Here is a 16,528-nt window from a genome sequence, read left to right on the forward strand (position 1 = left end):
ATTGAATTACATATACCGGGTTATCAGTTTTGTGGTCCTGGAACCAAATTACAAAAACGAATTGCACTTGGACATAGTGGTAGAAATAAATTAGATCAGGCTTGTAAAGAACACGATATATCGTACGCCAACGAAACTAATTTGCAAAAACGACACGAAGCAGATAAGTTATTATTAAGTAAAGCAGTTGAACGTTTAAAAGCAAAAGACGCATCGTTTGGGGAAAAAGCAGCTGCATTAGCAATTGCTGGTATAATGAAAGGCAAAGTAAAATTCGGAATGGGACCTAAAAGTAAAAAGGGTAAAAAAAAGAAGACAAAAAAACAACGAGTTCTAGTTGCTCCTAAATATGGTGGTTTTTTACCATTCCTATTACCACTATTAGGTGCTCTAGGCGCTTTAGGAGGAGGAGCTGCAGGGATAGCGACTGCTGTAAATAAAGCTTCGGTAGATAAAAAAATGTTGGAGGAAACTATGCGGCATAATAAAGCAATGGAAATGAGTAGCGGTAAAGGTGTAGGAAAAACTAAAGGGAAAGGTCTTTACATTGGTCCATATAAATGGTATCAGAAAAAAAACTCCCAGTAAAATTACCACGTCACGCCCTCACTAATATTGAAATAATAAAGTTTGCTCGACTATTACAAATTCCAAATTTTAGAGGTGTATATATGCGTAATAAATTACCGAAAATTATACATAAAAATGAAACAGGAATTATAAATTTAGATGAAGAAAAAAATAGTGGAACTCATTGGACAGCATATGTAAAAAATAAAAATAATATATTATACTTTGATAGTATGGGCAATTTAAAACCTCCAACAGAGATTATCAATTATTTCAAAAGTGATAATGATGGTAATAACATTACATACAATTATGATGGATATCAGAAAATGGGTTCATATAATTGTGGACAATTATGTTTAAAGTTTTTATATAGACACACATGCAAATTATAAGTTTAGTCGAATCAAAGATGCTGTTTGTATTAACAGGAAAATCAGCGATACTAAGTGCTGACTTTAATCCACCGATTGATGTTAGTGATGGTGTCTATGAACTGGGTGTTACAAATTTTGAAGTCTACAACAGTATACCGAATATTGATGAAGAAAATAATAAATTCTTTTTCGGGGATGTCGAATTTAAAATACCGACCGGTTGTTATCAATTAACCGATATAAACAACTATTTACAACATATAATTGAAAAACAATTCAGTAATGACCTCTTATCTATTACTGCAAACAATAATACATTACATACACATATCAAAGCAACAAAAGATGTTGACTTTACCAAACCAAATACTATCGGACCAGTGTTGGGATTTAATAGTCAAATAGTTCCAAAAAATATTGGAAAAGATTCGGATAATATTGCAGACATAATGAAACTTAATTCGATTATGATTGAATGTAATATTACAATTGGAAGTTTTAAAAATGGAGAACCTGTACACATAATTTATCAATTTTTTCCAAACGTTCCACCTGGATTTAAAATAGTACAGTCACCAGATCATGTGATTTATCTACCCATTAGTGTTAAAACTATCAGAAATATTACACTTAAAATAATAGATCAAGATGAAAAGTTGGTCAATTTTCAACAAGAGACTGTAACAGTTGGATTACATTTGCAGAAGAAAGAAGAAAATGGGTATTAGTTTTAGAACTGACTCATATAAAAAGCAACAAAAGTGTAGAAAAACAGTTAGTACGAAACGAAACGTGCAACAATTAAGTAATAAAAATAAACTGTTTCTAAAATCATTAGGATTTGAATTATACACATAAAAAATGTTCGATATTGAGAAGGGTATTGAGTGGGATGAAGGTGTGGTAGGTTACAAATTTCAAAGTCATGAGGCATATACAGCCAGATATGAAAACACGGATGAAATTCGAATTCCTTTACAAGAAGATTTGTGTACACTACCATGTGATAGTTTAATTTTAATTGAGGGACAATTGGTTAAAACCGACGCTACAACCAATAAAACTGTACCAGCAACAGAAACCAAGTTTGTAAATAATGGTGTCGCCTTTTTGTTTAGTGAAATACGGTATGAAGTAAGTGGAGTAACTGTAGATACAAACACAAAGCCAGGTATTACAACAACTATGAAAAATCTGGCATCATTAAATCAAAGTGAAAGTCTGAAATTAACAATGTCTGGTTGGGATCTAAATGAAGAAGCCACTAAACCTATAGATGGATATTTTCAAGCATGTATCCCATTAAATCGACTATTAGGATTTGCAGAAGATTATAAAAATATAATGCTAAACATACCGCAAGAGTTAATATTAATTCGTAGTAATAGTGATGTCAATGCATTAATTTGTGCAACAAATGAGAAAGCACGAGTTGTAATTGATAAAATTGCATGGCTAGTTCCACATATTGTGCCCGGTTTAAAGGAAGAGGTTAAATTGACAAAAACCATTGAAAAAGATAAAGAAATTGCAGTACCGTACAGAAGCTGGGAACTTCATTCGCTGCCACTCTTTCCAAATACTACAAAGTGTAGTTGGCCTGTGAAAATCTCTACAAAATTTGAAACACCTCGTTATATTATCTTTGGCCTTCAAAGCAATAGAGAAGGACAACTTGATAAAAATATGAGTAAATTTGATAGAGGCGATATAACCAATATGAGAGTATTTCTAAATAATGAACGATATCCGTATGAAAATTTAAATATTTCATATAAAAAACACCATTTCGGTATATTATATGAAATGTTTACAAACTTTAGATCCCGATACTATTATACAGATAAAAAAGAAACACACATTACACCTACACAGTTTTTCGACAGTTATCCACTAATCATAATTGATTGTTCGATGCAAAAAACTGGTTTACAAACACAGTCTATTGCACTGAGAATTGAATTTGATACAGACACCGGTATAAGTGAGGGAACCACTGCATATGCATTAGTCATTAGTGACCGAGCCTTTACATATACACCGTTGACAAAATCTGTAAAACAAGTGTAAATTAATATTAATAGTAATGGAGAACGAAGTGATTATAGACGTTCAAGGTTACAAAATTGGAAAAAAGTTTATAGTTAAAGAACTGGCTGCTTTAAGAGGAGACAAACTCGCACACTATGTTTTTCAACCCCCTTTCCCTTCACAACTTTTGAATCCTCAAGATGAAAAACAAGTAAAATGGTTAATGAAGAATTATCATTGTATTGACTGGAATATGGGACATATTCCATATTGGAAGCACGTACAAGTTATAAACAATGTGTTGAAGGATGTTGACAAAATTTACGTAAAAGGAAAAGAAAAAGCCGAATTTTTGAAAAAATATACACATAAACAAGTTATTGAATTTCCACAACAACCAACATTACACGCCGATAAAGTTAAATGCATGTACCATCTAAACGATAACGCATATTGCAGTCTACATAACGTATTTTTTTTAAAACAAACATTTCGTTAAAAGTGTACAAAACATTGTGTAAATAATCTCAACTCATCAGTCTATTAGTAATCATGGATCAAGAGAGTTGGATAACGTGTCGTAATAATCCAGGACATCGCCTGAAAGTAAAACATCTTCGACGACATTTACGAAGATGTCTTCCACATCGTGAATATTCTTGGAGGAGTTTTGATTGCGGAAATGGGAATTATTTTGATTCATCTTTATCCCATAATACTAATAATGATTATCAACAATCATCGAGAAGCAACTTTGAAAATACAAACTCTTCAAAAAATATTTTTTGTAATGAAATGGAATATTAATTGAATTAATTAATTGTAGTATTTATAAATAAATGTTATAAATTTATAAACATTTGTATGTTTTTCATAATATTTACCACTCCCTTACACTTTCAATAATCCTTGTACACCACCCAAAAAATTCATTTCATTTATAAAAAAGAGTTGATTATTGCAGTGGATATGAGTGATTTTTCTCATTTGTTCAATAAATTAAACAGGTTAACGATGTCCTTGAAACAGGCGGTTACACTCCACCCTGTCTACATAGGTCTTCTTTTTACATTTTTTTGTGTCTATATGTTAACCTTGATGGAATACACCAATGTAGTTGCAGTAAGAAGTTGACCTTGACGGGAGCTTTCAACAATTTATAAAATTGCAAGGAGTGCATGCAGAAATTCATTCTGTGTTGTACAGGTAGTCTGTGTACGAAATAATGTGTTCAAATTATTTTGCTCATTTTAAACCGTGTTCTCATGGTGACGAGTGTTCTCAGTGTCCCGGTCCCTCAACTAGGACAACTGTAAGTAACCAGTCATCCAAGTTATTATTTAAAGTATTGAAGGGAAAAGTTGCAAATCCCTATCAAAACCGTAGTGGTTTTAATAGGGATAAACCTAGAATCAATATCGTTTCTGATGTAATTATTAGACCTGCTAATTCAAAATTAATCAAAAATGATGAGACACAATTTGAACAATTTGCCAAGTCGTCTTTAAGTCAATCTTTGAGGGAAGATTGTCTTGAAGAGGATGTGATTGAATGTAGTCAGTTTAGTGTGAAAGAGAAGCAATTAGCTAATCACGCTGTTGCTAACATTGTTCAAATCGTTGATGAGGATGATGATTCTATGGTTACTCCTTCATCACAACCTGATAGTGAATTATCGTTTTCTTTACCATTCACGCAATACCTGGCTCAACATGGTATTGAAAATGATTATTCGGACGACATCTCGTTGACCTTAATAGACCAGTTTATTAACGAAGACGAGGCGGCGTCCAATCCGGTTGTGGATGAAGGAACTTGTCCCATCAATAATTCGGTTACCGATGAGTTAAATGTATTTGATAATGATATGGTGGTGGTGGAAGAACCCCCAATCTCTCCCAGTCCACCACTACCACCACAAAGCCCCTTCGTTGAACCAGTGTTTACCCGCCCCGTTACACCAACATCTCCTGAAGCGGCACCCGCGGTATTAACTCAACCCCCTATGATAATATCGCAGGACATCATTGACGCTTTATCGGAGCCTTGGGTTGAGGTGGAAAACGTTATCAATGGTAACGTTGAACATCCCCCTCAACCCAATTCACCGATTATTGAGGAAAATGATGTTCTGCCAGAGAGATTGGTGGTGGTAGAGGCCGAAAATAACATCATTCGGTCACCATCACCACCACCGTCACCCATGATATTATCACAGGGCGTCAATGACATACAACAACTATCTGGATCCGAGGTTGATGTGGAACTTAACATCATCACACCACCACTCCCTCAGCCTCCTGCAACGTTCGATCCGATGAGTATTATTACTCAAAATGTCATTGACGCACTGGCAGAGCCGTGGGTTGAAGAGAGGAGGCAGGGTGAAGAGATGGATGTTGAAAATGACATCATTCAACCCTCTCAATTGTCACCTATTCTAGGGCAAATAAATAATAGAGTTGAGAATAGGGTGGAGGGTGGAGACGTTGATGTCGAAAACGAAGACAATGACGACGACGACAACATCATTCCACCCACTCCCCCTCACTCACGATCAAGGAGGAGTCGGCGCCCTAGAAAGCCTCGTAGACGTGCGCGAAAGTCCCCATTAATATTAATTACTAATAATTATAATATTAATATTAATATTAATGATGTTAATATTAATAATTATTATTAATAAATCCTATTTCCGTCCTACACTCATATCAAGTACATTTAATTCGGACGTGATTTTCCAAATTTTAACATCATACTACCTACAACACGATGGCAAGCATGCTGCTCCTCCTCGAGGTCTTGCTGGATACCTATCTTTGAACACAAAAAAATATATATTTATATAGTATAAATAAAAGTCTTTCAAAGATAGTAACAGAAGGCAGCAAATTTATAATTAAACTTTATTAGTAACCTGTTTAATTTATTATTTCATATTTTCATAAGAAAATGCATCACTGTGAAAACTGTAATAAACAATTTACAACCCGTCAATCACGACTACGCCATGAAAAGCTCTATTGTCAAGTGGTCAAAAAACAGGAAAATGGAGGACCGGCCGCCAAAAAACAGAAAATATGTCATTCAACTGGTAAGTTTTAACTAATAGGTACTCTATTTTCAATTATTTTTCTTTTCTAGCTAGCAACAATTATATGTGCGTTACATGTAATCAAGAAATTGCTCCAAAGCTTATTACGGCTCATGAGAGAAGTAGACAGCATAGAAATAATTGTCAAAGTACTCCCTTGGAGGATGGGGTGTTTGCACTCAGCAGTGCATTTAAATCACGCATCGCTTCATATAGGATTTGTGATGAGGGCGATTATATCGATTTAAATGAATTTATGGATAAAATTCACAATAAATTACTTGGACTTATTGTTTCACAAATTGAAAAATTTAGTACAATCAAAATTAATTTGGAATTATTTGGATTGTATACCATTGAGTCAAAAAATATATTTGATGTAAAATCTTTCAATACTACTAACAGAATTGTCACTTTAGGCACGAATATTAGGAATATGTTGCATGACTTTCAAGAAGTTATTAGTCAAAAAATGATGGATTTTTTGGAACGAGATTCAGGTAGTTATATATTGTAAAAATCTTTATAATACAATTATTTTTTTGCTTCTTTATTTTAGGCTGGACACTTGTGAAAATCTTACATTTAGAATTAAATGTAAACTATTACAATCCATTGAAAGCTTCATCGTATATCCCACTACCGCCAAGCGTGAAAATGAAGAGGGCAATAGTTAATGTTCAAAATCAGGATATTCATTGTTTTTGTTGGAGTGTCGTAGCAGCAGTGTGTCTACCTATGGGACCAGAACATTTACCCAGTTCATATCCACATTGGTCGACACTTTTTAATTTCCAAGGTATTGAATTTCCTGTAAAACTGGATAGTATTGCAAAATTTGAAAGTCAAAATAATGTCTCTATTAATGTTTACGGACTTGAATTACTTTATGTAAACAATAAGGTAAAATTTGAAATTGTGGGACCATTATATTTTACAAACTTTAAGATACCGGTACATATAAATTTATTATTGTTGAGTGATAACGATGGTAATCAACATTACTGTACAATAACTAATTTGCCACGTTTAGTATCTTCCCAACTCTCAAAACATCATCATTCAAAATTTTTTTGTGATGGATGTCTACAATATTTCACAACCCAAGCTTTATTAGATAGACATTCTTCGACTGATTGTGGAAAACTTTATGCTAGAATCCCAAATAATGAATTAATAACAAATAGATTTGGTTATAATGTTCCCGCTAATGTATTAGAATTTCAAAATTATCATCATAAAATGACTATCCCATTTATTGTTTATGCTGATTTCGAATGTTTATTGAAACCTATGAGTACAGTTGCACCAAATCCAAATCAATCATTTTCGATAAAAACTTTTCTCCATCAACCATATTCATGTGCATATTACATTAAATGTTCATATAATGATCAATTATCTAAATTCCAAAGTTTTCGAGGACAGTCATCTGTGGTTGACTTTATTACAGCATTAGAAATAGATTTGATAGAGATTTATAAAAAGTATTTAAGTATTGTACAACCAATGCTTCCATTAACTATTCAAGAAGAGTTTGATTATCTTACAGCAACGGAATGTCATATTTGTCAATAACCTTTTCAACAGAATGATATTAAAGTAAAAGATCACTGTCATTTAACGGGTCGTTATAGGTCCGCCGCGCACAGTAATTGTAACTTGAATTTTCAAATTCCAAATTTTATTCCGATAGTATTTCATAATTTAACAAATTATGATAGTCACTTATTCATTAAAGAGTTGGCCCTTGAAGAAAGTGAAATTAATATCCTTGGTAAAACTAAAGAGAAATATATTACATTTTCGAAAAAAATTTGTGTAGGCGAATATCTAAATTCAAACAATCGAATAGTCAAGGAGCACTTACACTTGCGTTTTATAGATAGTTTTCAGTTTTTGGCATGTTCATTAGAAAAACTGGCAGCAGCCTTGGATGATGCTCAATGTATGGAAGTAAAACGATACTTTCCCGTTGACAGAGAATTTCAGTTAATTAGACAGAAAGGGGTTTTTCCATATTCATTTATCGATGATTTTTCTAAATTAGATCTCATGGAATTACCACAAAAAATTGATTTTTACGATAAACTTCGCGATGAGCATATTTCTGAAGATGATTATCAACGAGCTAATACCGTATGGAATACATTCCATTGTCAGACTCTAGGCGAATATTCTGATCTCTATTTAAAAAGTGATATTTTACTATTAGCTGATGTCTTTGAGAATTTTCGAAACATGTGCCTTAAGCATTATGAACTTGATCCAGCACATTACGTGACAGCACCATCTCTTAGTTGGAATGCTATGCTTAAATTTACCCATGTAAAATTAGAATTATTGACTGATATAGATATGTTGCATTTTTTCAAAAAAGGGATTCGTGGGGGAGTTAGTACATGTGTTAAACGAGCGGCTCAAGCAAATAATAAATTTCTTCCAAATTATGACCCTTCGAAACCGACATCATACATTTTATATCTCGATGCAACAAATCTCTATGGTTGGGCTATGAGTGAAGTACTCCCTTTAGGTGGATTTACTTGGTTAACGCAAGACGAAATTAATTCACTTAGTATTATGGATTTGACTGATACCACACCTGAAGGTTATGTCCTTGAAGTAGATATCTCTTATCCTTATCATTTACACAACTCTCATAATGATATGCCATTTCTACCTGAAAATTTAATTCCACCAAACGGAAAATGTGCGAAACTCATTCCAAATCTATGTGCTAAAACAAACTACATAATACACTATCGAAATTTAAAACAAGCTCTACAAAATGGACTAGAATTGACAAAAATTCATAGAGTACTAAAATTCAATCAATCGTCATGGCTCAAACCATATATTGATTTAAATACGAAATTACGAAATCAGACTAAAAATAAGTTTGAAAAAGATTTATTTAAACTCATGAATAATAGCGTGTATGGAAAAACCATGGAAAATGTCGATAATCGGGTAGATATTAAACTGGCTACACATTGGAAAAAAAACGGTCACAAGTATGGAGCAGAGACATGGATAGCCAAACCACAATTTAAAAATTGTTCTATTTTTACTGAAAATTTAGTTGCAATAGAAATGAATAAAGTTCAAGTAACGTATGATAAACCTATTTATGTAGGATTCAGTATATTGGAAATTTCAAAAACTTTAATGTATGACTTTTTTTATAATTTCCTTAAAGTTAAGTGTGGAAATAATGTACAGCTTTTGTATACGGATACGGATTCATTAATTTTAGAAATTTATACGGAAAACGTATATAATGATATTAAACAGAATATCGATCGGTTTGATACTTCAAATTATCCCGAGAATAATATTCATGATATTCCTAAAACTGTGTCTATTATCGGTAAAATGAAAGATGAGTATGCTGGTGTACCAATTGTACTTCTTTATGGCACCGGTGCCAAAGCATATTGTGTGCAAACAGTGAATGATTTAATTAAAAAGGCTAAAGGTGTAAGTAAACATGTAATTGATAAATCTCTAACACTGTTACAATATCGGGCAATTGCAACAAATCCTTCATCTTCATCAGTTTTCTGTGTTATGAACGTTTTCAAATCTTATTTACATAATATGTATACCGAATTAAGGAATAAAATAGCACTGTCTAATTTCGATGATAAACGATACATTTTAGGTAATTCAATTGATACATTAGCCTGGGGACATTACGATATTGATAGAGATCGAAATTTAGATTCCCTAATTAGAGAATTGCAAAAATATGTGGAACCCACTGATTGAATTTTACCTTATTGTAGATATGTAACGATATGTAACCATTTATTTATACTACGTATTTATTATTATTATTATTATTATGTATTTATAATTGATGTAATGTGTAAAGTATTTTTATTTGTATTCTGTAAGTCAACAATGAAACTTGTGCAACAAAAAGATTTATTAAAAATTTCTAACCACGACTATTCAGTTTGTGTACCCTATCAACAGTTTCCTAAACATAATACTTTATTCAATAATAGTGTAAAAAGAGGACTAGTGGTTGGACGTTCTGGATGTGGAAAAACAAATGTGATATTAAGTCTCTTGCTGCATCCAAATGGATTACGCTTCACAGACATTTACTTATTTTCAAAAACCCTACAACAACCAAAATATCAATTTTTAAAATCGGTTCTGGCACCTCTCGATAAAGTCGGTTACTATGAATATGAAGATGGTGCCGAAATTCCTCCTCCTAAAGAAATCAAACCCTATTCCATAATAATATTTGATGATGTAGTCACTTGTAACCAAAATATAATACGTGATTATTTTTGCTTTGGTAGGCATTATAATATCGATTGTATATTTATTAGCCAAACGTATTCTTCCATTCAGAAACAATTAATTCGTGATAATGCTAATTTCATAATTATCTTTCCTCAGGATGTATTAAATTTAAAACATATTTTTAATGATCACGTTGGTACAGATATGTCATTTGAAACCTTTCAGAAAATGTGTTCACAGTGTTGGCAAAAACCGTATGGATTTGTTACTATTGATAAGGATGCTGAACAAGACAATGGGCGTTATCGTAACGGTTTTGATCAGTTCATTAAAATATAAATGTAAATGTTTGTCAAAGATTTATTTATTAGTCGACGATCGACATGGATAAACGTTTAGCTTTAGAGCTGGATAAGGCAAGACGACACGTTAAACAAAAAGTACGATCATTATCTTCACACATTGCAAGTTCGCAAAGACGTTTCGCAACCCATATTCAACCTCTAACTGATCCAATAAAAAGTTTAATTTCTGAAATTAAACATGAACGCGAAGTTGTCCCAAAACAGGAAAAAATATCAATTCATCATGAGATCAAGCAACCGGAGGCGAAGCGACTTTTTGAGTCAACGACTACAAGCCGTAGTACTACATCGCTCGATCCACGATTCAGTTTAATGCGACAACATGCGGCTGCTAGCACACCCAGAGAGGAGGGAGAATCACTCAGGAATGTGACCATTGGAAAGTTGCAAGAAACATTAATAAATTTGTCAAAAACCGATGCATTTCGCCATTTTCTTAAACAATGGACCGGTTTACCTCGACAGTACATTGAAGATATGATTATTGACACAGAAAACAAATTTGATCATCAATATGGTGTGAGACATGGAACCGAGGCAAATAAATTTTTTATTGGCAATTCTGAAATTGATTTCAAAGACGATCATGTAATCGTTCAAAATGTAGCTTATCCTGATACACCTGGATTGTATGAATTATTATTTAAAAAAATCCAACTAATTATACTCAATCAGATTTAGAAACTTATCGAAATATTGTCATTCGAACCAATGCAGACAGAAAAAACTATAAACCAAATGCACAAATTCTGGGTAATGTAGGGAACAAATATAAAACAATTATTCGACATTTCTCGAGACAGCCACAACCGCTTCAGGAACACCGTGCATCTCAGTCGCCGCCATTTTACAGTGATACTGAAGAAAGCCTTGATGCAGATTAAGGTCAATCGACTCCTGTCCAGCAACGAAGCCGCAGTAGTAGTCTTTCAATTCTCGTACCACCAGCACGTAAACAGTATCCGCGACTTCGCAACATACCTGCAATACAACGATTGCAGGCTCAAGGTCATGAACAATCAACTCCGACAAGTAGTATCCAACCAATATCAAAAAGAGTTAAGGGTGGTAGTATTCTTCGCACATTGGCTTTAACAGATAAAAATTTAGAATTTGTTCCCTACAAAAATCCCAACACACTCGTAAATAGACTACGTCTTTTATTATCATCGACAGTAGCTGGTAATAATAATCATATGAATGAAATCAATCGCATCATAACAGAATTGCGTGAATCGAAAATAATTCGTTAATAATTTAGAGACGACTTGTATATATTGCAAACACATTATATTTTATAGTTAGTATTTCTACATACTTTATTCATTCAATAGACAAGAATATGACATTAGATAAATTTGGTGAACACATTAGTGAACACAGAATTCGGACAACTTTACAACGTGTCAAATCTTTCTCATATACCACAATCTCACTCTTTGGGACACTGGATCCAGCTAAAAAACTTTTTGTATTATTTAATATTGGTACGAATTATATTTTCCCATTAAAAGAAGCAACGATTACGTCTGTAAATGGTAATCCATCGAGCGGGTGGATTGCATTAATTAATTCGAAACAAACTACGAATTTAATTGGTCAAATTTTACGTGAAGGTGACAAACTATCATTTAAATATGGACCCAAAACATCAGAAGCTAAACCGATATATATAGAAATAGTTTTAAAAGTACCAATCCACCATGAAGCGTAGTGATTTAAATATTAAGCGTCAAGTTGTTAATGAACTACATGCACCGGCGAGAGTGAACTTTAAAAGACGACGTGTGATAGTGAAAGGTTTAAATGATTTATTGCAACTCGATCTGGTTGAAATGATACCATATTCACGCGTCAATAAAGGCTTTAAGTATATCTTAATGGTTATCAATGTTTTTTCTAAATTTGTATGGGCTGTTCCATTAAAGAATAAGTCGGCTTTAAGTGTTGTAAATGCAATGAGTGAAATTTTAAAAACTCGACGTAACGTTCCTAAAAACATTCAAACAGATCTGGGAAAGGAGTTTTACAATAAACATTTTCAACAATTAATGAATAAATACAAAATTAATCACTACAGTTCTTATTCGAATTTAAAAAGTAGTGTTGTCGAGCGCGTGAATCGAACAATCAAGGGAATGATGTATAAAGAATTTTCGGTGCAAGGTCACTACAACTGGATAAACATTTTACCTGACATAATAAAAAAATACAATAATACCAGACATGGGACTACTGGTTTAAAACCGATTTCAATAAATAAGAAAAACGAACGCAAAGTTTTGGATCAAGTTTATAGTCATCTTAAAACAATGGACATTTATAAACCCAAATTTCAAGTTGGTGATTTTGTTCGAATTAGTAAACATCGACATCTTTTTAAGAAAGGGTACACCCCAAATTGGAGTAATGAAGTATTTACAGTTTCGAAGATTCAAAATACTAATCCTAGAACTTATTTGCTACAAGATGTTTCTGGAGAAACAATACGAGGAGGTTTCTACACTGAAGAATTACAAAAAGTTAAATATCCGAATGTATATCTCGTTGAGAAAGTTTTACGAAAGAAAGGTAACCGTTTATTCGTCAAGTGGAGTGGAATGGATAAAACTCATAACTCTTGGATTAATTCATCGGATATTACATAGATAATTATTATTATGAATTGTTTTTTTTTAATAAAATAAACTAAAAGGAATCAATTAAAACACTTTATTTCATCAATATTATAGGTAGTACATTAAATATCCTTAAATCTATTATAAATCCTCCATATTATTCTACCACTTATTTAATTATAAACTAATTAAATCAAGACGTCTCTTGAAACCTTTAGTTTACCTCGCCTTTGGCGCGCGCCCGACACTGATCAAGGTTAACAAGTCTGCATCACATTACCTATGCATAAGAAGATGCACATAAATAATACATGAATACAAATACTATAAAAAATAAAACTACAACAATGCTATTTTTAGTAACTAATTTGAATTTTTGAATTGTAGTTTTGTCTGTGGAAAGCAATTTCACATATCCACATTTTGGAGAATGTTTTTTATGCTCCATAAACGCATCATCACTTTTTTCCCATCGTGAAATTATTACTCCACAAACAAAACACTGGGTACAATCAGATATTTGAATATAAAACAATCCCGCTTTTGCTAAACTCCATGGAGATGGGTATGAATGTACCCAGTTCTTATATGATAACAGTCTTTTATCAAAACACTCGTATAAACATTTTTCATATTGTCCATCGTCTAGACACATGATTTTTATTCATTTATTTTAAGAAACTATCACTAGCACAAAACGCACACTACTTCACACACATAAGTCTTTTTCCGATAATTTCATCCTACTCTTCGGCACTCTCGTTAACTGTAAATGAAATATACATTTCTTTAATTTCTTTTCATCCTCCATTTTACATTATGTTCACTCACCTAATATTTCATCATCAACACGTTGAAACTCAAAACAATGTGCAGATGTCGGGTTTCTAGCATCTTCTTTTCCCAAATATATTAAATATAGTGGACGTGGATCTCGTAATAACTCATCAATTTTCTCCTCAGTTAAATAATCACTTATTCTTCTCGGCAGAAACACTGCATAATTGTCCAACTCAACAAGCACTGAATTTCCGAACAGAGACTTTGTGCGTCTAATATTATGTATGCGGAATCTTGTGTTCAACTCTAGCTCACCAGCTTTTAAAATGGGCTTCTGTCCGCATCGAGCGATTCGATTCAATACATCCATGACCCAGCAGCGAATACTCTTAGACATTAACACAGATATATGCACTTTTTTATATTATTATTTCTCGGAGGATTAAATCAGTACTGACTGCTATCAAACTTGTACTAAATTCTATATATTAACTATACCCCCACTTTTTAACCTTGAATGAAAATGCATCAATATTGTGGCCTTGAAAAAGTGAGATAATGAGAAAAAGTGAGATGAAAACATCAAAGATAAAGAGGGAATGAGTGGTCTTGAAACAGTGAGCGACTCTCTGCTTGCAGGTCACACTTACTTGTATCAGTAGGTTGAAATAGGTGTACATAAAAACATGTAGCTTTTTTTTACAACTTTTATTTTTTTTATACAATAATATAATATTTACAGTTTACTACGACTACTACTACTTTGCTAAACTTATTCTACACTATTTTTACGAAAGAACCCCGGCCCTAAAAAAATTCACAATAAATTACTGTTGAAAAAGATTCAATAAAACTTACTTCTTTAATTTAAGGCATTATGATTCCTTTTAGATTTTAAGAAGTCGAGGTAGCTGGGCTCATTGAAATGATCCCAGTTCTCCTCTTCTTCCTTCATCATCACTTCACATGAGGATCTTTGTTTTTTGACATTATGAATTTTTTTAGATTTCAGGAAGTCGAGGTAGCTGGGCTCATTGAAATGATCCCAGTTCTCCTCTTCTTCCTTCATCATCACTTCACGTAAGGCCCTTTGTTTTTCTTTATCGGCCCGATGGCACTTCCATATGTGCCTTTCGAGCCGAAACCAAAGAAGAATGTGATTTTTGTCGTATGGACAAACTATGATATCCTCTGAAAAAAAATTATTTCCAACTAAACTACTAAAAAAATATTAAACTTACCAGGAGTATTATAAATAGAACTTTTTCTGATGGGTTCCATTTTTAAAGAATTTCTTGTTATAGTAGATATACACAAGAACTGTGTTACACAACACAAGACATTAACTTTTATACAGTTTGGGGTGGAAAATGAGTAAGGACAATTGCGCGATTCATCTTGAATGAGTGAGGAGTTGTTGGCCTTGCAAAAGTGGGGAGTAGCATGAATAACCTTGACCTTGAAAACATCAAGGTCCAATAATGCCTTGGCCTTGAAGTGGTGGGGGAAGTGGGAGGGGTTGGCCTTGAAAAGTAAGAGAGAGAACGAGTGGCCTTGAAAGAAAGAGAGGGAAAATGGGCGGAGTCAAACTCAAGGTCAAGGTTGTGTTGTGTTGTCCCCCCATTCGTTATCTACTACGATTCTTTCTTTTGAACACGAAAACTTACATTAAAAAGATTAAAAACGTCTTATTCTGGCTCAAAACTGCAAATTATGTATTACTTTGGATAAAAGCAGTTTATCCTGATTACTCCTTTGCTTAGAATAGAGCAAACTTGTATAAAACTTAATGAAAACTTTAAATTTCGTCTCAAAGAAATAATTTACGTTATAGTTTTGACCAGAACTGTTAATTTCAAACGATTTTATGCCCCCAAACAAGAAAACTTTCACTAAACAAAGGCCAAACGTCTTAGTTCGTTTTATAAAAGCGACTTATGATACAGTTTAAACAAAAACAAATTATTTTCGTTGTTGTGTTAAAATAATTTATTTCGAATGATTCAATGGAGCGAAACGAGTAAACTTTTATAGGACAAATGCAAAATTCCATATTACCACATAAATCGTTATTTTAGAGCAAAGTATTAGCTTTTGCACTTGTTCAATTAAAGTTTGCTTACTTCGAAGTATGTAATCGTCCGGAATATTTTTTTTTGTCAAAACTATAACGTAATTTGTTCTTTTGAGCTTGAATATAGAGTTTTCATTACATTTTAAAGTAGTTTACTCTACTCTAAGCATAGAACCAAACAGAGTAATCCGCTTTTGTTAAAACTGATACATAATTTGCTCTTATTTTCGAGAATAAGACGTTTTCAATATGCTTGATAAAATTTTTCTTGTTTATCGCAAGGAATCGTTTAAAATAAGCTGTATTTGCCTAAACTGATACGTAATTAGATATTTATGCATGGATACGAAGTT

At 32.8% G+C, this 16,528-nt stretch overlaps 2 long non-coding RNA genes across 3 annotated transcripts; one reads left to right on the top strand and one right to left on the bottom strand.

Moving 5' to 3' along the window:
• The first annotated feature begins 5,429 nt into the window (after nt 1-5,429).
• LOC135266951 (uncharacterized) lies at nt 5,430-8,982 on the top strand. Of its 2 annotated transcripts, XR_010335175.1 has the most exons (3): nt 5,760-6,072; nt 6,123-6,572; nt 6,632-8,982. It is a non-coding gene; the product is annotated as an uncharacterized LOC135266951 (long non-coding RNA). The 2 variants fall into 2 exon arrangements; XR_010335174.1 differs by having other exon boundaries at nt 5,430-6,572.
• Nucleotides 8,983-13,401: 4,419 nt separating this feature from the next.
• On the bottom strand, nt 13,402-15,676 carry LOC135266975 (uncharacterized). The gene is made up of 3 exons (XR_010335197.1): nt 15,343-15,676; nt 14,960-15,292; nt 13,402-14,908 (listed from the first exon to the last, which is right to left on the bottom strand). It is a non-coding gene; the product is annotated as an uncharacterized LOC135266975 (long non-coding RNA).
• Nucleotides 15,677-16,528: the final 852 nt, after the last annotated feature.

Source organism: Tribolium castaneum, chromosome 8 (assembly GCF_031307605.1).
Source record: "Tribolium castaneum strain GA2 chromosome 8, icTriCast1.1, whole genome shotgun sequence".
NCBI classification, from domain to species: Eukaryota; Metazoa; Arthropoda; class Insecta; order Coleoptera; family Tenebrionidae; genus Tribolium; species Tribolium castaneum.